Raw genomic sequence first — 24,538 nt, forward strand, 5'->3', positions numbered from 1 at the left:
CCAGGTATCTGTCTCTGTAAGCCCCTTCTGGAGGATGTGTGTGTCAGCCATAGAGTCGATTATGGACCACAGTTAGCAGTCATCTGCAAACCTGTTCAGCCATACTCCTTCCATGCTTGCCTGTACCTCTGAGCAGTGTCTACTGAACAGGTGGGGTCCCAGGGCCAGGACATGTGGGATGCCATTTGTGACTGTCTTAGAGTCGGACATGGCACCCGCAACTCTGAACATGTGTGTTGGATCTGTGAGCCACTTGGCCACACATCCTGTGACATAGCTGTTAATGTTCAGGCTGGTAAGCATGTCCATGATGACAGAGTGGGGAATGGTGTAAAAAGTCCTTAGTGAGGTCCAGGTGGGCTGTGTGGACTACTTTCACCTCCATCTATGTCCTTAGTAACTGTTTGTAGTAAGTCAACTATGTTTAGGAGGCAGGGTCTGCCTTTAACAAAGTGGGGTTGTGTAGAGTCCAGTGTCTGGAAGTCCCCAATGTCACTGTTTATGGGTTCCATGACATTTTGCTCAATAGCTTTATAGACCAGGCTGAGTAGACGTATAGGGCAATGGTTTCCAGGTTCTGTTGCGGCACCCCCTTTGTGGGGCTGGATGATTGTTGGTGTATGCCATTCTTTGGGTACATACCCTGTGGTAGGATTGAGTCTGGCCAGTGAATGTAGGTGAGGGTGTGGCTCCTTTTGTGCCTAGTGTAAGACGCAGCCTGGGACACCATCCACTCCCATTGATGCTGTGTTCTTGGCTTTGGAGAGGACTGTCCTTACCTGCATGTCCATGATGTCTGGGGCTCTGCATCCTTCTGTGATGGACACAGGCCATTTTGGGGGTGATGGGGGGAAATTTGCACTGAACCTGTCCCCCAGGATGTGGACAATGAAAGTTGATTCAGTGTATTCCTTGCAATTTGTCAGTAGCTGACAGCATATTTGGAAGTTGACACCTACATGTGTGGTATAGCTACTGCAGGCTTTGTGATTGTCATTCTTACAGTCCTTGGCAATTTGTCTTTTGAAAGTGTCCTTGAATTATTTTAAGAGCGATCATTGCTTCTTCCTAATAATGATCAGTGATGCCTTTCCTTTAGTGAAGTTGGCTCTGTCAGGTGTTACGTTTCCTCCTTCTGTTGTCTAGCTTGTTTATGGGCAATGACCTCCAGATTGTTTTCTTATTTTTGGAGAAGTGCATCTTGGTTTTATTTGTGATGTCTCGATCCATGCATCCCTGTAGATGCTCATAGGATTCACTTGTAACTGATTCAGCAGATTGTATACCATTATCCTACAGCAAGAGGTCTTTGGAACTTTCCACTTTTGCCTTGGGATGTGTGCAGTTTGCTTTTGAAAACGTCTTCATGGTGGTTTCACTGACTGGGTGAGGGGGTGGGATGTGGATGTCCAGTGTGACTACTTTATGATATGATATTAACAGCGAGGCCTTTATCTCTGTTGTGGAACACTGGTACCCCATGTTGGTGATGATCATGTCCAGTATGGTGTCACCTCTAGTGGGCATGGTGACCAGCTGTTCCAGGGTGTTAGAGCTTTTAAACTCTAGGAAACATTGGGCAAAGGACGTTGTACACAAGTAATTCTCAAACTCACTGTTTGGGTAGTTGTAATCACCTCATATAATGGTGTTTGATAGGGCCTCTATATTTTCCACTGTTCTCAGGAATACTGAGTGAGGTTCCTGTGACAAGGTAGGTAATCTGTAGCAGGCTACAATCTGATGAGCATCTTTGCCCAATGTTAGTCGCACTTGCATGGTCTCCATGGCCTCATGCTGTGCCACTAACCTGAAGGTGTGGGTATCCATATGGTAAATGGGTACACCCCTTCCTTTTGTATTTCACTCATGGTTTTGGGTCCGAAGGTCAGGGGGATTGTGAGTATTTTACGTGGAGCATGTCCAACAGCTCTGCGTTTGACATAGCTTTGTATGTTAGGTAGTGAACACATCTGAGTAGGTGATATGCAAGGGAGTACAGATGGAGCATTTTGAGATGGTCTGTGTATGGTATGTATTTCTGGCCACTAATGCTCTTTGTGAGGTATTGCTACAGGCTTTCCAGTTGTTGTAGTTGTCTTGTGAGGTACATAGCAAAAGTGGCGTTGTACTCTGTTATAGTTCTAGTGAGTGATGAGTAGTGGGGAACAATGCCCTCGTCTATCCTGCATGAGACACATTGTGTAATGAGGTGTGCCACATAGCAGGGTTTCCTGACTACTGTGGGGATGTGATTATCACACTTGTGTCCAGTGTACAGCTGTGAGCCAAGGTCCCTTGTCACACTTTCAGTGTTAGGTATACTACCACCTATGTTGTAGTTCTTGGCTATAGAGGTATGGACAAAGGGGATGACAATGCACCTTTTGTCATTAAGCTAGAGCCCATGGCTTTGACAACAGCCATCTGTCTCAGTGAGGCTCTTTTATAGGATGTCCACATCTTTAGTGTTTACAATTATGGCTCCTAGTTTGCAGTACTCTCATGACTTCTGTAGCCACAGACCTTCCATGTTAAAGTTTACTTCAGGGAAGTAGATACTAAACAGGACAAGACACAGGACTGGACCTTGTGGTACTGCACTAATCACTGGTCCAAAGTCATACTTGGAGTCAGCTACTTTCACAGTGTTTGTTCTGTCAGTAAGCCTGTTGGCAACCCAACTTGTGACATAGCAATGTATACCTAGTTTAGTGGGTTTATCTATATTTCCAGAGTGTGGGGTGGTGTTGTAAGCCATGTCAGGATCAACATAGGCTGTGTGAACCACCTTACCCTTGTCAAAGGTTATGTTGACTGCTTCAATGTCATCTATCAGGTTTAGGTGACATGATCTGCATTTTACAAATCCAACATGGTTGTGGTCCAGGGTTTGGGGATTACAAATGTAATTGTTTAAATGTTGTATGATGATACATTCCATGGCCTTGAAGAGCGGGCTCGTCAGGCTGATGGGGCACTAGTTCCTGGGGTCCGTGGTGTCTCCACCATTGTATAGTGGGATAACCATCACTGTGCACCATTCAACAGGCACAAAGCATGAGGTGAGGCTATGACTGCACATGGTACGTCATTGTGGTGCCTGTTAGTTCTGCGGTTTGTGTGAAACACAGCCTGTGAAGTTATCTGGTCCCATGGCTGCTGTGATACTGGCTTTGGAGAGTGTTTTTTACCTGTGCAGCTGTGATGACAGCAACCTTGCAGTCTTCCATTATAGAGGTGTGTTCTTTCATGGGTGAGAGGGGGGTACAGTTAACAGTGATCCCATCTGCCAGGATGTTGGCAATATCAGTTGGGTCTGTATATTTAGTGCCATTGAGCTGTAACTCAGTACAGATCTGAGTGTAGCCATGACATGGACCTGTCTGTTGGGCAGAGATCCCCTGAGTAGACAGTATGCAACAGAGTACAGATTGGGTTACATTCAGTCTTGTTGCATGGGGCAACTGTTTGAGGCCAGTAATCCTCTCGTTAGGGTACTTCAGTGGTCTTTCTGGCTGTTGAACGTGCCTAGTCTGATTCATCACAAGTGTGTTGTGGTACTCTCTGATGGGTCTGATGACTGATAAGTACTGGGAACCTCCTTTGACCTACATGCACAGACCTTGGCAGTTTATGTGAACACATAGCATGATTTTCTGACAACTTTGTGAATGTGTTTCTGGAAATAGAGATGTCTATCCACGTTCGTCCATAGATCCCTTATTATCACCTCCGTATTTGGCATAAGTGTGTGAGTATGCCCAGTATGACCTTTTAGTATGTTGTTGTCTGACATTTGCTTCATTTTCTAAGTGTGTGAGCATGCCCAGTATGACCTTTCAGTGTGATGCTGAATGAAATCCACTACATTTGTTGGAGTGTGTGAGCATGCCCAGTATAGCCATTTATACTATATGTGTATGGAAAGTCAAGCTGTATCTTTACAGCAGGGCTCACCTTTGTGTCATAGATCAACATGGATCATGCTGTGCCTGCAGGGCCTCCATGAGACACTTTGCATAGACTTATCAACATTTCTACATACAGGGGGGACAGCTATTCTTCGTACATTTCTACCCAGGGGCACACTTGATTGTTACTTTGGGTATACATAGAATGAGGGTTTTCACCTGACACTTATACACATTTGCTATGCCTGCACTGCTATGTACCATACACCATTTCAGTCTGTACTGTTGCCTATCATACTGGCTTGAGGCATACTACTGTGCTACAGATCCTAGCGTCCAATGTCACATATATTAGATTGTGACTTCATAGCCTACACAACCCACATCACACCACCTGGCCTGATGTTCTCTGTCTGCATAGGCCTGTGGGTGAGGTTACCCATATGCCTCTTTAGGGACATGATACAGCATTTCTTTGTGTTTGCATTACTGTAAAATTGTCCTGCTGTGTGTGTGCCACTGAAATGCTATCATGGCTTAGTGGTTCAGTACTGTGACTATAGTGCACAGTATCCTGGGTTCGAGCCTTGTCACTGCTTTTTATTTTCATGCTGGGCAGAGCAGATTGCTTAAGGAACAGTAAAGCAAATATGAGCATGTTTACCTGACTTTGCTCAACTTTGCTCGACTTTGGCCAACCTTTCCCAACATTGCTCAATGTTGCCCAACATTGCGCTAGTTAGCACTGTCAATTTTGTTTACATATACTAAATATTGGTAGATGCTGCTTAGCACTGCTTTATAGTGCTTAAAACATGGCAATCATGCCTCCGGTGGTGCTGCAGGGCTGCCTATGTTGGATGCACATACTACACTCCCTATACATGTTTGGAAACAGGTAATGTCATTAGGCATCCCTTTTATTTTATATGTGAGTCAGAGAGAGGTATCATTTCCAAGGTTCCTACTGAGTCAGTGTATGTGCTATGCATTGCCTCTTTGCCAAGGCCAAGGCATACTGGGCACGCCTCCTTCTGCCTACTGGGGCAAGCTCAGGTTGTTCCTCCTCCGAGTCACGCTGTCCCTGTACAGGCCTTGGCAATGGTGGGGGGCTGTTTGGCCCTGCTCCATGCTGTTCCTGCTGCAGCTGTTTTTGCAGGATCATATTGTGTAGAATGGCACATACCATGACAATTTGGGTACATGTAGTTGGTGAGTACTGCAAGGCTCCACCGGATGTGTCCAGGCACTGGATCTGTGACTTGAGCATCCCAAACACACGCTCGATTACATTTCGTGTTTGTGCGTGTGCCTCATTATGGAGTTCTTGTTCAGGTGTATGTGCATTTCTGATGGGTGTCATCAGCCATGGCTCCAGTGCGTATCCAGTATCCCCCACTAGGTGACAGTCAGGGATGTCCCCACTGGCAAATGTCTGGTACAGCTGCGTCAGATGCCAGATATGGGAATCATGGTAGCTTCCAGGGCAGCCAGCACACACATTCAGTATTATGCCCTGGGCATAGCACACGACCTGGCAGTTGATGGAGTGGAAGCCCTTGCTGTTGATGTAGGCCCTACCCTGCTCAACGGCTGGTGCTTTGATGTGTATGTGTGTGCAGTCAATTGCACCCACTACCACAGGGTATTCCGATATTTGCTGGAAGAAACGCATATTGCTGGCCAATACCTCACGGGAATTGGGGAAATATACATGATCACTGACATGTGCTGACATGGCATTCAGGAACTGGTGCAGTACCCTGGATGCTGATGCCTGTGAAATCCCCATCATATCACCAGTTGGTCTCTGGAAGGAACCTGTTGCTAGTATTCTTAGGCCAATACATACTTTGGTTTCCACTGGGATGGGTTCCCCTCTGTCGGTTCTGTGTGTGAGGCATGGCCTGCACAGCTCAACAATTTGCTGCAGGAGCTCTCTGTCCACTCTATAGCGCTCCACAATCTCCAGCTCATTTAGCCCCTGGTAGGTTACCTTGGGTCTGTAAACTCTTCTCTGTCTCCTCACTGTGGGTTGCTCAGCAACATCCGCAATGGCACCACCCTCAGCATCTTGCACATGTTGCCTTATAATGGCAATGGCAGCCCCTAACATTTTTTTTTCTCAGTTAAGCTTTTTAATTTTTCACTTCTCTTTGTATACTGCAGTGTTGCAGTGTTTCTGAGTAAAACATGGGGGAATGTTGTTTACAGAGTTTTAAGTGCTGAGCTGGGCTGGGCTAGTGTACTACCTGTGTAATTGGCTGATTCTGATTGATTTCACCTGGCAGCTCTGCTAGTTCTCCTTGGTTAACTTCCTACTACTACTTTTCCTTCCTTTTCCCTTTTCTGTTTCCACAGGGGGTGGTGCCATGCAAACAAGCACAAACACGCGCACACGAGCACACATGCACACAGCCTTACACAGGCTTACACGGGTGCACACACAGGCTTAGATGGGTGTACAGGCATGCACATGTGCGCACACAGTGTAAGCATCTTTGCAAGAAACTTTTGTTGTAGCCACAGCGTACGCCTTTGGTTTCTTGGTTTCAGTTCAGACACCTGTAGACACGCCTCTTCCAGTCCTGTGTAACTCACAGCAAACACATGCCACTCTGCTCCAAAAAGCTTACAGTCTTTCATACATACCCCCCTCATGATGTCACCTATCTACTACTCTGATACTCCCCTAATCCTACTCTTACACTCTAGGGACATGGCTCACATGGCAGGGAAAATTGAGATTCACTATCCTTATACTCATTTGCATAGGATTGCCTACTAATGCTTGATTACATCTCTCACACTGAGCTTCCCCCTTAGCAACCACTACTCAGTACCCATGTTGTCTTCAGCCTGCCATTCACTTGCATGGCAGATGGATATTTGTAATAAAATGCCTATTTTTGGCTTTTTTTTTTCGGTTTTTAGAGTGCCGCACATTTGCATGATGCTACGCTATGCTTAAACATCGGGGATCAGGGAAAAAAATATTTTTTTATTTTTTATTATTTTGCAACACATATAAATGACAATGGCCTTATATTTGGCCATTGGCATGCTTCCTCAACTGGATGCATCTTTTATTTGGAGCTGTCATTGCTCCATTTTGCTATTTGCACAATGGTACTCAGTTACCAACTGAGTACATTTCTGCAAATAACACTACTCTTACTCGGACAGGTTAGTGTTTCCTGGATCACAAATTTACCTCATTTGCATAGCTTTCAGCAGCAAATTAGGTAATTTGCATAACCTAACACTGTCCGTGCAAGAGTCGTTTTAGTAGCTCTCATGCACGCCCCTGCCGGCTGTTCCTGGATCGCTCGGCAGACATATTGGCTGTCTGGAGTCTTACACTACTCTTAGACTCCATGCAAGCCTTCGTAAATCTGGCCCAAGAACTTAACAGAATACTTGGAGAAGTCTCAAGTTATAAATCTACAGGAAACCATAGTGATAGAAATGATTTTGTGCTTTAAAGCTATATTAACTTCATAAGTGCAGGAGCAACTAACAATTTATGTCTGATACAAGGGAGGAATACGTATGGAAATTAGAAATTATATTTAATAATGGATTGATGTATATTATTAATGAGTATTATCCATTTCAAATATAATGTCTCATAATATTGAAAACTTATGGAAAACCTTGTTAATAGTTATAGAAGTTCAACGTTTTAACTGAGAATGTAATAGGAAAATATGTGGAAAGTACATTCAGAAAAAAATGAGTGTGTATCTAAGGGAAGGATCAAACCCAGTAATTCATGGTTTGGTGAGAACTGTAAAATGTTGAAATAAGGATTAAACCCAGTAATGCATGGTTTGGTGAGAACTGTCAAACTTTGAAATACAATTATCAAGATGGTTTAAAGAGGTAGTTGAAGGAAAATTCTCAAACAGCATATGCACAAATGAAATAGGCAAGGAGGAAATGTAGGCTCACAGTAAAAGAGAAAGAAGAAAATTAATTATGAAAATCAGAAATAGGGGAAATGTTAAGAATTATTAACAGTTGGGAAATTAAACTTATTTTGAAAGGAGCATCAAAACAAAGAACACTGCTTAAAAACCCAGCTTGGGTACAATAACCACACAGGGGTAAAAAATAATAAATATTCTAATGAAAGATATAATAAAAATAGTTGAGCACTTTCATCCCTTTATTAAAAACCCATATATTGCAACAGTTATTTTCACTCTGACAATTGACACCCCCAAAGGCAAAAATGCAGTTTAGTAAAGGGGCAAATGATCCAGTTAGCTAGATTGATTTCTGATAATGCTGACTTGGCTATTGAAATGGAAAATTTAAAGTCCATGTTCCATGAAAAGGGCTACCCAGACTATTTATTAGAAGATTTCCATCAAGAAATTATGAGTGGAAGATGTTCCAAATATCTTCTCATTTTGGTTAATGTGATGCCTAACAATCTTAAAGGTACCACTAGTGGCAATAATGAAAAGAGGGAAAAGATACATTTTTCTAGGAATATGTTTTTAGGTTTTCCCAGGACAGTGGTATTATTAGAAACTCATGTCTAACTGGAAATACTAGGGGGTGATTCAGCAATTGTGGAGCTTGTAGGTGATGTGCCTCAGTCTACTTTTAAGAAGAGTAGTAACATTAAAGAACAGAGAGAGCATTAAACGCTATACAGTACCACATGGTGGCCTCCTAGGTACAAGAAAGTGTGAAGCTTGTCAGCAATGCAGTTTTATATGTGAGGGGGATATTATTGATTTACCCACCATCAACTTTGTTTTTTGGTTTAAGCAAAGTTATAATTGCAACACATCAGGAATCATTTATTTAGCATTTTGTGATGCCTGCTTTACCTTTTAGATTGGAAAAACTGAATGCCCCCTCCATAGGATAATTTGCAAACATCTTTACAATGTTTAAAAAAAATTGGAATAATGTCTTGTAAAAGCATTTTTTTTATTTGTTTTGGAACAAGTATCTCGGAATCTTAGAGGTGGCCCCTGGGGTATTTGGATAGAATACAAAGAACTTGCGAGTGATAAGCTTGGTCTCAATGATTGTATTTCTATTACTAATGCTTTGAAACTTGGAACAATTCTTGTATAGTAATGTTTAATAGAGCATGATCATTTTTATAGAAAATAGACACATTTTTCATAGAGAATAGACTCTGTTTATTAAGTTTTTGGTTCATTTATGACACAGTCATTTTTTATTCATTTATTGTTTTGATTTTTGATGTTAAAAATATTTTAATGTTGACATCTCTCTGTTTATTAATGTAATGCATGTCTGTACTTTTAAATTACAATTGTTCATTAATTAGGTGAGTGTTTCCTGCCTTTGGTTATTTAAATAGCTGAGTTTTGTAATGTTCTGTTTGTTCTGATGAAGTCCTGTACTACTAGGGATGAAAGTGGTCAACTATGTTATATCTTTCATTTAAATAGTTATTTTTTACCCCTGTGTGGTTGGTGGTATACCCAAGCTGGCTTTTTAACCAGGGTTCTCTGTTTTGGTGGTTTTATTTCCTCTAGTTGGTGTGTTGCATTTTCTTAGTTTTATTTTACACACTATGGCCAGCATTGGGTTGTTTTCCCAGCCTGTTGAGGGGCGTGATTTCATTTCCACTTATCAAGGAGTTTTAGACTGTGGTGTTTCCTGTCTATTTAAAACCTTGAGTGATTTAACACAGTTGATTAATCTGTTGACTCAGTGCTTGGATTCCATTGCCAGTGACATTGCAGGAGCTGGTGACACTCTTGTTCATCGCAATGTAAATACTCTTGAGCATTTTGACTCCTTTGAGCTTCCATGCAGATTGAGAAGTGACATCAAAGGTTATAATAGTACAGGGAACACCTGGCATGGTTTACCTGCAAGGAATGTTTCAAGTGATTGTACAGCTGCTCATCCTCATGTTTCTAAGTCACCTCCTCATGTTTTTCAAGGCATAGATGATCTTGAAGCAGGGAGTACTGTTGTTGGACATTTTACAGCTACTGGTCATGATCATGATGGCACCAGCATGGCATTTAACTTTGAGAACTGGTTGCAGGACCTTCCAGGTAGTGTTACTACTTTGCAGCTTGACAAAGGATCCGGGTTGACCTTTGAGGCTCTTTTAAAGTTTTCCAACAAAAATTGGTGAAATTTAAAACCCTACAGGTGGATAATTTCTTTTTGAAGGGCTGTTAAGTTGTTAGGAGAGTACTGAGAGGGCTCAGACTGTGGAAATTCTGAAACATGATGATTAAAGACTTAATTGATATTTTTGATGACCATGGTTTGAAAAATAATGAAGTTATGATCAAAGACAATGATTTGTTTTTGGCGTCTTTAGTTAAAGAATTAAATGAAATTGATTTCTTGATGTTTAGTAAGATAAATATTTACAGGTTTTTAAGTATGTAGATAAGGTTATGGCTGAGACCATGGCTAGAAATGTTAAAAAGAAGTGTAGAGATGAGAATGATTATTTAAATGGGATTGCTTATCATTTGCCTAAATTTTGCAGGGTAGACCAAGAGGTAGGTGGGGATTCTGGACCTGGGGACAATAATAGATATTCTGACAATGAAAGTTTTTTAGGCTCCCCCATCTCTCTCTGAGCTGGTCCCAGAGAACAGCCCAGAGACAGAGATGACTTGTTCAGTAACAGGAGTCGGTCTCAGTGGCCTCCCATCAGAGGAAGAGAGGAAGTGTCAGGGGGTGGAAGAAATATTAAAAGTAGTTCCCTGGGTGCCTGACTTCTACTTCTCTATTGATTGTAGTTTGGAACAGGTATTAGTAAAAAACAATACAGTACACACATCCCAAGGGTTTAAAATATTCAATTACAGCACCTTTATATTGATTAAAAATGCTTCAGTCTATTTAAGATGGGTTTTCCCTTTGTGCCTTCTCCTCAGCTTGATATAGGTGGAATTATTTTAGATTTTAAACTCTTTGTTAGGAAATTGAATTTGGGATTACATTTTGCTAACTCTAAAGTGAGTGATTCTATCAGTAGTGCCCACTGCATAGGAAAAGTATTTTAGGCCTCCTCTACATCCCACTATACATCTTTTTGAAATTATATATATTAGGGATTTACACCAGTGGTATGCCACTAAACTTCATAAACACAAAACCAATTTATCCAATGCAGAGACAACTTTGTTCCAGGAAATTATGGACAATAAAGACCTGCATTTTATAAAACCTGATAAGGGTGGGGGAATAGTTATCATGGAAACTATCCATTATTCAAGTAAAATGTTTTATTTTCTGCACAATGAGGACCAATATGATAGTGTCTCCAAACATGAGATTCACGTGGCTTATGCCAGGATCAACTCTTTTTTTATGATTTACTCATGGTAGGGAGACTTGACACTCAGGAGTACATGTTTTTAAAGGTAGATTTTCCTGTAGTGCCAAACATGTTTGAAATACCAAAAATTCACAAATATGTTTTGGATCCTCCTTTCTGGCCCATTCTGGCAGCTGCTGATTACAAAACCCACCATTTGGCTCTTTACTTTGATCACACTTTTAAAGGGCTCAGGACATCCCACCACTACATATTAAAACACTCATGGGATTTTCTTAGCAACATTAAGCAAGAATATTTTCACGAAGAATGATACTTGATTACAATTGATGTAAGAGATTTGTTTTCCTGCATACCACATGATGTGGAATTAGAGTGGTTTCATTATTTTGTAAGCACTTTTGATAATGGTGAGGTCTCTATAATTTGTGATTTCATTAGCCTTGTTTCGAAAAACAATTTTGGCTTTTTTGAAGGGAGTATTACAAACAGAAAAGCAATGTAAAAATGGGAGCCACATATGTTCCCCTATATACTGATAGTATGTGCTACTGGGAAAATAATTATGTTTTGACCTGTACCTTTGCCTATATTAGATACCTTGCTGATATTTTTGTCATCTGGAAAGGCAGAGAAATTAAACTTACAGAGTTTATTGATTATTTGAACAGCAGTACCAAATCCTTGTCCTTCAGATATATTTTTTTCTGTTGACAAAATCAACTGTCAGGACATTCTGTTGGAAAGGGATTATTCATGTAAAACTTTATATCTGGTCTTTATCGAAAGCCCACATATTCTAAACGTTTTATTATAATTTGAAAGTTGATGCCCCCACAAAATGAGAATAATGCCTGGTACAAGCATAAGACTGCTTGCATAAAACACCAAACATTTTTATTTTTTGTTTTGGAACAAATACCTCAAAATCCTAGAGGTGGTACCTGGGGTATTTGGATAGAATAAAAATAACTGTTATGGCAGTTGTGCCTCGATGAGAGTGATAAGGCTGATCTCATCTGACTGTATTTCTATTACTAGTGCTTTGACAATGCAATTCTTGTAGAGTAATGCTTCATAGAGCACGGTCATTTTTATAGAGTACAGACTAATTTTTCATAGAGAATAGACTCTGTTTATTATGTTTTTGGTTTATCTATGCCACAGTCATTTTTTATTCATTTATTGATTTGATTATTGGTGTTAAAATATTTTAATGTTGACATCTCACTGCTTTATTTATGTAATGCATGTCTGGACCTTTAAATTACAATTGTTCATTAATTAAAGGAGTATTTCCCACCTTTGGTTGTTTAAATAGTTGAGTTTTGTAATGTTCGGTTTGTTCTGATGAAGCCCTATACTATTAGGGACAAAGGCACTCAACTATTGTTATTATATCCTTCATTAAAATATTTATTATTTTTTACCCCTGTGTGGTTGGTGGTGTACCTGGTGTTTTAACCAGAGTTCTCTGTTTTGGTGATTTTATTTTCTCTAGTTGGTGTGTTGCATTTTCCTATGTTGAAAGGAGATTATTAGGTGTTTTAGTTAAGTCCACATAGAAGGAAATGTACTCTAAAATTTCTTTGATGAAAAATATGCTGTTAGCCGAAACTGGGAATGAGCATATACTTTGGATCTTTAAGCTAGTGGGATGAGTTTAGATGGGAAAATAACTATGGAAGAAATGAAAGAATGCATTGTTAAAATTAGGAGGTGGAAGGAGATGGGTCACGATAAGATTTGCAATGAGTTGTACCTTGCTGATGTAGACATACAGGTAAAGTTACTGTGAATGCAACTTATTTATTGAAGCAAAATTCTTCTGACTCCTGTAAAGCGGGCTTAACTATCCTAGTATAGAAGGGAAGGGAAGAGAAGATGGGATGATCTGTTAATGCATCAGCCTATCACATTAATTGATAATTATATAAAATTGGTTTTGATGATAATGTTAAAGGAATTCAATGAACAATTTGAGTAAATTCCATTACATCAGGCATAAGGAGCTTTCATGTCTAACAGAACAGACTAATGCTTACACTATATCAAACAATCTGATAGGTGTATATACCCAGGTAAGTAAACACACCTCACATATCTTATTGATAGATTTGAACTCTGCATTTGATGATATCAGTAGAATTAAATTTTGGAACTTGGTGAAGGGATAAGGCTTTTCTACTTTCTTGATTAATATTATAGTATCACTGTATAGATTGACATGGATTAGAATTAAAATCATCAGGAAAGGCCATTTGACAGATTAATGGAAACTGAAAAATAATATCAGACAGGGATGTGTATAAGTACTGTAATAGTTATCAGATTTTAATATAAGTCAAGATTACCCCAAAAAAGAAAACGACAAAAGTACCCAAGACCAGGCTTTGTTGGTGACTTTGTCATACCTGCATCATCTTAAGGAGCCCCAGGAAGATAAACAGCCTGTGCTGAAAGGTTTATGTGACATCATCACCTGAATATTAATCAAAATGATTTGAAGTTGGTGATTTATAATGTTAAAGATATGTAAAAGTAAAAAGTTATTTTTTGGAAATAATGATCTCACAAACATAACTACAGCAAGTATTTCAGCTAATACAGCTTGTATCTCACATATTAAATATCTGAAGGTAAAACATCATAGAGTCTTTTGCGCACTATTCAGGATATACAATATTTAGTCATAATGAAACTTCTGTCTTTGAAAGAATGTTGCTGTACAAAGTTTTATCCACTAATCTCATATGTTTCAGATATATTAGAATAACAATAGTCCAAGAAGCTTATTGAAGTTAATATAAGCCTTGTTTTTGCCAAAAAAAGACATTCTGACATCTAACTAAGACTTGATCTAGGAAATGAATTATTAGCAGTGGAAGAGGTATAGTTTTATAATTAAAGAGAACCAACAACAAAAACAAATTCTGGGTTATTTGGTTTGAAAAAATGGTATAATTACCTAACAAAGATCATTTTGAGTGAAGAATATGTATTTTATTTAAAAAGAATTATGATTTGGATAACACATGAACATCACCAGGATATAATAAGAGAAATACGATTTTCTGTCACTTTTCTGAATCCTTGTTATAGGCAGCAGATTCCTAAACCAGTTTATATTAAATATCATTATAATATTCATAATGGAAAAAGTCATTTTGCATGGTAAGCAGTTGTGTTGTAATCAGTGATTGCCCAGGTGGTATGGAAGAAAAAGGAGAGACCTCCCATATAGTAAATGTCTCTTATATAATCATTGAAGAAATAAAAGCAATGTAAGAGATTTTTAGCTATCACAAGTCAAATGATATTCCTTTAGTTGATTGTATGCATATAAAAATATTATTCTCTTTAATATGCAAAGACCAGGAAGAAAATAAACTGTAGATAACAAAAGCAAGAAGTCAAAGAAAGAATTATATTAATATGCATGCAACTTTTTGAATCTTAGTCATAATATTGATTATAGTATGACATAGTTCTCCTTTATGAAACCAGTGACTTTTAATGGCTTAAATATATACTATATGAAATCGATGCTGAAGCCATGAATACATTGAAATTGAAAGTATAAAATTAAAATTATGCCTCAAATGATACATGGTCCACTGCAAATGTATATTTGTTTATTAATCTTGGTGGTGGTGTTGCGGTAGCATTGTCACCTCACAGTAAGACGTTGTCCCGTTCATTCTCAGTTAGAGTGTCTTTTGTGTGGAGACATGCATGAATGGGCATACCTTCGTTGAAGGTTGTGCATCAGGGCTGACAACTCGGCACGTAAAAACCATTGCACGGTCTTTAAGGAAAGGTTTTAAAGTAACTCTTTCATTAAGGCCATGTCCAACATCTATGAGATTAGGGTACACTGGCAATTTTACAGAGAAGGAAGAGAATAAATGGATCATCAGACTGCAGGCAGATGTTGGACATGGCCTTAATGAAAGAGTTACTTTAAAACCTTTCCTTAAGGACCGTGCACTCAAAAATAACTAATGAGTTTTTTGTGTTGTTTTTTACAATGGTTTTTATATGATTTTATAATATATTTTTATATACATTTTCTAATAGTATTTTATCTTTATAGAGATTTATAATAACTTAAGTGTTCACATTACTTCATTCTTGTAATATACATAATATATATTTCTCAGGTGATTTACATATATGTTAGTAACTCTGCAGTCATTGGCCCATGTGATCAGGTCTTTGAGTATTTTAATGAGATTGTTTTCTAAGTTTTCATTTAAGTCTGATGAAGCATCCTTTGTAGACGTGAAAGAGCTTACTGTTCTCAAAATAAAGGATTTATTTTTATACAGACTGGTTGGCTTCGATTGTCGTGGAGTACCTGCACTCTTGTTTTGCTTATCAAATTAGTAGACCATAAGAAAAATGTAACCAATAAAACAAATATGAAATGCTTTATCATGCCTACCTTGGTGGTCTTTGTTAAAAACGTACATTTTCCCATATAGGCATAAAAATGTTAATATAACTGTTGCCATGCCAGTAGCAGTGCCCCCCCCCCCCCACACGCAGTTTGGTTTGGTCTATGAATTGTTTATATCTCCTCTTATTACATATAACTATATTATTATTTAAAATAGCCTCTAAGAATGTACAAATCAGCTATAGTTTATAAGCTTACATTTTGCTCATCAGTTAATATACCACTAATGGCCTTCTAAGAATGTTTAGCAATTTCATGTCAATAACTACAAAATACAGAGCAGATGTATGACAAATTTTGTATCCTAAAATATCTAATGATATCTAAAAATGACCAATGGCTGTAACATAACTTTCATTTGTTTCCACATTTAATTTTAGCACATTATCTATACCTATAACAAAATGTGCAGTGTCTCAACCTTTTCCCATAGGAAAAGATTAAAAAGGAAGTTTCTTAATGTTTTACATAATTAGTGTATTCACCAAATATAAAACCACCAACTTTTCACTGTAATATGCGATAGGTGTAATTTACTTCTAAAAGAATGCCACTCATGTTATTTTCAGTTCCTTTAATTTCTTTTATCATAATATGTGCATATATTTTCATATTCATCTAGCATTTATAACACAAATTGATTACAGGCTTCAACGTCTATAATTTCTACCTTGTACATTTTTTCATCTTTCTTTATGAAAACTGATTATTTACTTGTAGTTATTTCAAAGATATTCTTTCATTTTGTGTCATGTTATAAAAATATGTAATAGCATGTTTTTCTAATACCTACCAAAGCTGAATAATGCATAATTTGGCAAAAATATAGTTCATTATTAGAATCTGTAGGTGTTTTCAGCTCTGTTTTCATAGAGAGCTAAAACTCTGACTATGACCCGGGTGACTCAAGCTCAGTTAAAGGCATGTGTACCACTTGGAGCTTGAGGGACATGGATAATGTTCGCTTTTCCTGGGTGGAGGATAATGCATTGACATGTGACTCTATATAGGCCACCCCTCAAGTTCTGGTGGAAGCCAATGGCATTTTTTTTCCATGGCGGTAGAGTGGGATTGCTCCCAATAAACATACCTCAAAAGCTACTCTCAGTGTCCTATATGAGCAATCACATACAAGGGGGTAGGTCTATAACCTAATAAAACTAAACCTGACTCTTTGAACAACAGTGATGGCTTTCAAACTCAGTCACCTCATTTAGGAAAACTCATCATCAACAAGAAACTGGGTGTTGATGATCCTGTACCAGATGTTATATACCTGGGTAAGCTGAGGGTGCCTAAAAATTAAGTAGGAGAGGGAGCTCAGGAGGAGCAGGTTACAGCAAAAGTATGTACAACCCAGGCTCAGCAAGAGTAAACCAGTGAAAAAACATGGTATCTATCAGTGCTGATGTAAGCATGGGAACAAATGTCTTAATGATAGACAAAACTTCAGTTTTTAAACATAGACGGGGCTTAGTTGATATATTCAGTTAAGTGCATTCTCAAACATTGGCTTGCAGCAAATTAGCCACACTAAGTTAATGTTTGCAAGTCAAAACCAACATAAAAAGGCCATGAATGGCTGAATTGACATTTATCACGAAAGGAAAACAAACACTCTCATTTTGGGATCATTGAGATTAAAAAAAAATACAGTGTCAACATTCATACTTTGCCTCAATAGTGCTAAAGGTTTATGTATATAAATATATATATATATATATATATATATATATATATATATATATATATATATATATATATATACACACACACACACACATGTATATGTGTCTGTGATATATATATATATATATATATATATATATATATATATATATATATATATGGTATACATTCATTTGATTGGCTGGTGGATGGCCGATCGGAAAATGTTCGAAGGTAGTGCAGCAGCAGTTCTCACAATTGCGAACCCAAGATATGTGAAATGCACAATACTCCCCCCCCCTTTTGACCCATGGTAGCACTTGTTTAGGTGGTAGAGCAGTCGGAAATGTCGCATTCGGTGTTTTGTATGACATTCCAACCATTCGCCACTTTGAAAGTAGACATTCCGATTCGGCGTTACACCCGTTCGAGGTTGGTGTGGACGCTCAAATGAATGTATACCTATACATATATATATATATATATATATATATATATATATATATATATATATATATATACATATATATATATATTATATATATATGTGCGTGTGTTTGTATATATATATATATATATATATATATATATATATAGATAAAGATGTACACACACACACACACACACACACACACACACACACACATATATATATATATATATATATATATATATATATATATATATATATGGTTCCCCTTCACAAGACAAATAACTGAAAGCTCGAAATTCATAAGCTCGAGCCCAGAATCTCGAGTTTTCAGTAACTCGAAATTGTTAAGGGAAGATTTTAAAATAAAAAAAAAAAAGAAATATACTTACATTTATGAAGGGAGCTAAGTTCCTCTGCATCGTTCCTGGTTTAATATGCAAGTTCTGTCACTGGACTTTAGCGGAGGAGTGGAAATTCTCCCATTGTGCGCTTATGCATATAGCGTGGAAGGGGAGATTTCTTTTTTCCTCGCTGAAGTGCGATCTTATAATTGGTATATTTAAGTAGGGTGTGTGTGGGGGGGGGGCGTGCAGGGGGCTTGCCCCTCTGCAAAAACCTTTGAAAACTGTTATTTATTTGTTTTTGTATATTCGAGATTCTAGCCTCAGGCATATGAATTTCGAGTATTCATTAATTCGATCTTGTGAAGGGATATATATATATATATATATATATATATATATATATATATATATATATATAGATAGATAGATATAGATATATATATATATATATATATATATATATATATATATATGGGTCTACTTCACTTAACCTAAAACTCATTTACTGACATTTAAGACATAGACTTGCTGTGGGTTTTCTTTTACGTGTGACTTGCTTGTGATATAAACAATTAATGTAACTTACAGTGCTGACTGTTAGAATTTTGATAATCATTTAGAAAGTAGTGTTGTAGTGGTTCTAATGTGGGTTTGTCTCTTTACATTTTTATGCAAAGTATCTAAAGTAATTTGGCGAATGTTTGTTGCGTTACCAGCAGTAGTGGCAGTGTGTAGAGTACTGTAAGGCAATTTAAAGGTATATGCCCTTTTCCCCACTGTAGTGTGATCCTGGAGTTAATATATATAATTGGGGGGTGCAGCCCCCCTCCATCTAGTTTAGTTGTACATTGTCCCTTTTCTGTTAAGAGGGTATATAAGTAGTTTTTAAGTTCTGCAAAGGGTTAGTTACTGGTCTTCTAAGTGTGCTTGTCTATGGTTTAAGATTTAGTATGTTGACATTCAGCATTGTAAGCTGTCGATGAAATGGGGGTCAGTCAAATGAGTTGTCATATAAATGAAATTTAGGTCAGTTGGGTGTCGGTCAAATGGGTGTCAGTCAAATGAGTTTTAGGTCAAGTGAAGTAGAGCTATATATATATATATATATATATATATATATATATATATATATATATATATATATATATTAGATATATATAGCTATTGATAGATATAGATAACTAAAGATATACATACATATATATATATATATATATATATATATATATATATATATATATATATAGTAATAATGTGTATGGTTAGATTTAGGGAATTAGTGACAGGTCATTAGCACACATGAGTAAAGATGGACAGGGTGGCTTGTTCTGAGCTAAAACAGATCATTTGCCTCTCTTCTTTCTACCCTCCAACAGCTACACCCTACCCTTGATCCCTGTTCTGTCTCTTAAATCTTCCATTCCTGTTACTCCCTCCTTCCTTTTTTACATTTCAATGCTTTCCTCTCCACATTATTTTCTCTAGCCATTTCTTACTCCAGTTGCATAGCCTATGTACTTAGACTTTATCTAAGAAACTCTGTCATAGTCTAGATTAATACTGCTAATCATCATAGTCTTGTCACTACAGTTATGCCATAATTAATAACAGTGTAAACTGTTTTTTCAACATTTTCTACAATTATAAGTGTACAGTAGTTACTTACTGTTTACTCTTATCCAAGGAAAAATAGCTACTAAGAAATAAAAGAAAACACTGTCCACTTGGTCATTACCATCCATTGAAATCCACGTCTCAAATCAGATACCACAGCTATACAGCTATGCATTGAGTGATATAAATGTGGATACCCATTCACCATTTAGATCCAGATTTAAGATAGCCATGGGCAGAAAGGCATTTGCAAAGCTAGCACCTGACAACTGCTACCAACTCCCAGGAGAAATCAGGTAACATGTTACTTAACATATGCACAAAACCAAGCTGAAGACGTCTCTGCTTAAGGACTGCACCTGTCCCTGCTGAAAAGAAAAGGGTTAAGCATGCAAAGGAAATAACTTCAAGCACATTACCACAGCATTGAAACTGTTTACAGTATTCATGATGTATACACTTTTCCCTTACCCAATATGCATTTTATTGTTCTTGCTGCTTTGACATCAAAAGCTGAATTGCAAATATTGTGCTATTTATAACAAGTGTGATTATCCTGGATATTTTTCCACTGGTATCTGTAAAGCACAAAGCATTTACCTTTACACAGTATGTGCCCACTATTGAATTAGGCTGTCACCATGAAATTCTGTGTATTCATGCAGTCTGAATATTGTTTGTAAATCTGCAGGTGTCTTTCTCTGCTACACTGAAAATATATTTGTACTCAAAATATTTATTTTAAATCTGGATTTTACAGTCTTTTTCTATCTGCATTATAAATAGTTCACTTTTCTAATTAGTATATTACCTCTGAATAATTGGCCTATTTAGTTGTTGTTCTTATGGGCCCAAGGCATGGCTTAAAAAGATCTGGTGACCCACACACCTATCTGGTTATCAAATGTCAATAAAAAATAAATGCATACATAAACATATATGCATACATAATCCAAGCAATATATATAATTTTTTTGTCTGTGTAAATTATTCCTGTTTTATTCCTAAATGTTTATTACATGTGTTGTATTGTTTTACCTTTCCATTGCCAGATGACCACAGTTGGTCATGCCTAAAAAGTGTTTTATGACCAGTAGTGCACGTCTCAGTCAGCGACTGCATTAGTAAATAAATAAAATAAGAATGCTCTTTTTTAAGGACTGATACAGTGAACTGGAACTAAATGTCTTAGCATTTGCCTAGGTAAATGTTGTTCATGGGGTTTAAGCACAATTCATTATTTTAGTATACAAGAATACCCCGTCATATAAATCAGTACATTGTATACGTTGTGTATACTTAACTGAAAGTTGTAATTAGTGTAGGGGAGGTGAGATGTCTCTTATATCAATATGTATTTGGGTAAGGGTATAAATTCTATCTTTATGTACATAGATAACCCACCAGTTATAAAAGGAAAGAGATGTGAATTACTTTAAATGTATGTTTTCCTGTGTAGATTTGCCCATTACCTTTAACTTTGTATTCTTACCCTGGCCCTCAACCGAACCCACATACACTGAGCTGATCACTACTTTAGCAGGACAGGCCTGACCTCTCTACCTTGCTTGGGATCATAGCTACAAGTGTGACCTTTCCATTCTTACATGAGTGGCCTAAACCTTCATAGTCCCAGCCATAAATCCACACCTGCTCCCTCTCTTTCATGAAGCTTAGAAAATGTTTTAGTCTTCTCCTGGCAGATTTAGATTCCACAGTAGCATACCCCTCTTTCTTCTACTCCTATTATGTATTTTCTTCCACAAACTCTTTTCCATCTTCCTTACTATGTCTGGGGGGCTGATACCCTCTACCGTTCCACCAGGAGCTCTCCTTCTTCTTGTTCCTTTACCATGAGACTTACAGTAAATTCAGAATCTACCTTTCCTTAGTCATCTTCATGGAATGTTGTTCTTCTTGCTTGACTTTCCTTCTCCTGACCTCTTTTATAAAAATTGCTACTCCAAGTTTACCTGTTTTTCACTGTCAGTCATGCACAGTCTATAAGCAAACACCTTCTTTTTCATGTATGTCTTGTCACTGATCTACTTTTCTGTGATGCAAACAATGCCACCCCCCATCCAGCACTGATCACAGTGCCATCCTATTCGATATGTGTAGTAATATTACCACATCATTTTCTGACTCTACTTGCTTTTTCTTCTTTTTCAGCTTTGGCTTTGTCTTGTGTTGTATTTGTGTCTCTGTGCTACCTGTTCTCCTTCTAGTACACTTATTCAATTTATTATGACCATATCTGCATCATTTTCAAAAGTCCAAGATTGTTGCCATATCTCTAGTCTGTGTTAAACTCTATGCATGTTTGCCCTATATTGTCATTCTTCTTTGTATATTTGTCACAGTGCACTCTAAGTGTTCTTCATATGTCTAATATATGCATTATTGTTAGTACTTACACAAGTGAATCATCTCTTGGTTGTTGTGTGTGAAGTGCCTTATGGCTCCTTCACTACCTAAGCAGGCTGAGGTCCTAATTGTGTCATTCTCCTAGAGGTGTCCATTAAGTGTGTAGGAACAGGCTGGTGTGTTCATCATGGAGGCTCATCTGACTCCCCTCCTCATATGTAGCTTCAAGGTCCACTGTATCTGCTTTCTAGTTGGTGCATGCATGTTGACTTGTATGCTGGACTTCCTGGTAAAATGGTGGCACTGTTAGCATGGACTTGTTAGGCTTATTTCTGCAGGGGAATTCTTAACATCCCTTAGATGCACACAGTGCACAGTTTAACAAGCCACCTGCTTCCCCCAGGATGAGTGAGCTAATAGCAGTCCTCCATTTACATCCTTGGCAGTTTCATTGTTCATGTTGCTTTCTGAGCACAGGTGTGATGGGTCTTCATCAGTTTTGTCCCATGAGACTGGATAGGAAAATTACATTCTTATGGCAGTTTGCAGAACTTGTTGAACTTAAAACATTGCATTTATCTTTTTCATGCTCTTCCTTACTACATGGCTTGTCAGTCTTACATTGTACTCCATTTTAGTCATATTGCCACTTGTTTTTTTTCCATTTGCTGGTGCGTTTTTAGCTTGCTGACTTAAAAAAAACTTTTCTGAAGGAAAAAATAACTGGTGCAGAAGATAGTTAAATTAAGAAATCTTTTTTCTGGTCTCTATATGCTATCAGCCACTCATGTTTAATATATTTGGTGGGATGATATAATAAAGTCACAAATCAGAATTTGTTGATAATCGCAGTGCTGCAGTTCTACATGGTATAAAAATAAAATATAGGGTGCACACTTGTTGGAAGTAAGACTTATGATCTGTCTAGCCAGCCTGATTCTTTAGGTTACAAGATGTAATGCATCTTCATTTCCTTGTTAACACTCTTTCTATAAAGTATACATGCACGACAATCCTAGCTGTTCATTGTTACCTAGTTGTCTTATTGTGTTTGCTTAATTTTAGCTATCACTGATCATTTTAAGAAATATGCTGTGTTTTCTTTTGATCCATCTATGTTTTGTGTTAATGTCTTTGGGTATAAAGGATTTTGCATACCATTATTTTTCAGTAGTGTGAGACTATCATGGTCATGTGCAGTCCATGGCTGTGCTTTCTCTGTGATATACCCGAGTACATATCTAGTACCTGTCTACTGCGCCATATTGTCATTGGTATGTGCTGTGTCTTCCACCTGTTTGTTATACATCACTACATTCACAATGTACTGAGAAGGGCTGTGTCCTATTAGGTTTTTGGTCTGTATTTGTGCCACATAATCTATGTCTAGTGATATCTTACGTCATGCACAGTGATTTATTATTCTCAAACTGTTATGAATGTGCCTTAATAATTTGTGCTTGCCTACTGCACAAATGCATTAAATTAATATATGAAGCTTTCTAAGATACCCAGATACTACAGCTATGAGTTGTTTTATAGACTAATTAAGATAACCTGCAGTTTATGTCAAAGCATACCCATTTCTTTCCAGTAGCATTGTTAATATGATGACATTCATTCTGTAATTCGATGGTACTGCTTTCTGTATCACTTCTACTGCCTTCGAGGCTCACTGACTTGTTGTATATGTTGTTCTACATCACTGAATGCTTTGGACTTACAAGTTTTTATGCATGTTGGAATTTGCATCTAGAAATGCAATACATGTTTCTCATATAAATATACATTTACTATTTTGTTTTGCTGGTGCATTTCACATTTTAGGCAGTTTCTTGCAAGATGCTTAGATTCTCTGAGGAGTTCCTCTTTTAGATGAAATATCTGTTTTTTTTTCCATGCTAAGTTCTACCATATTTGAGAAAACATGCTTTTCTTTACAGCAGTCATAACTAGTCAGAAAAGCAAGGTCACTGTTTAAGAGAACTTATGTTATATAAATATATGTCAGACTTCAAAATTTTCGCACTGAATACAGGAAATGATTGTTTGTATCACAGCCAAGACATACATAAAAAGTCACATTCATATATCTTCATAAATAAAAATGACGCAGAAATGAGATACCACAAAGATTTGACTAAAACAAATATACTAAACACTCAATCATTTTAATAAAGGAGCAGTCATAATACAAATGAAAAATAGCTTCAATATGAGTTTCTCAGTAAATTAAAAGATAAAAAGTTTATATGCCAGTTTGCTCCTATTATTATATTGCATATACAGTTTGCTTTATCAACAGTGCCAGATTATGTAATATTATATAAAAGTACTTCATTTGGTAAAGGTTACTAAAGGCTTATCTACTGAAGAACACCCTAAGTTATCCTCTTTAAATTAGTAGTCATAAGCTATTTTTTGTCC

Source organism: Protopterus annectens, chromosome 10.part0 (assembly GCF_019279795.1).
Source record: "Protopterus annectens isolate FY-2018-M chromosome 10.part0, PAN1.0, whole genome shotgun sequence".
Lineage (NCBI taxonomy): Eukaryota > Metazoa > Chordata > Ceratodontiformes > Protopteridae > Protopterus > Protopterus annectens.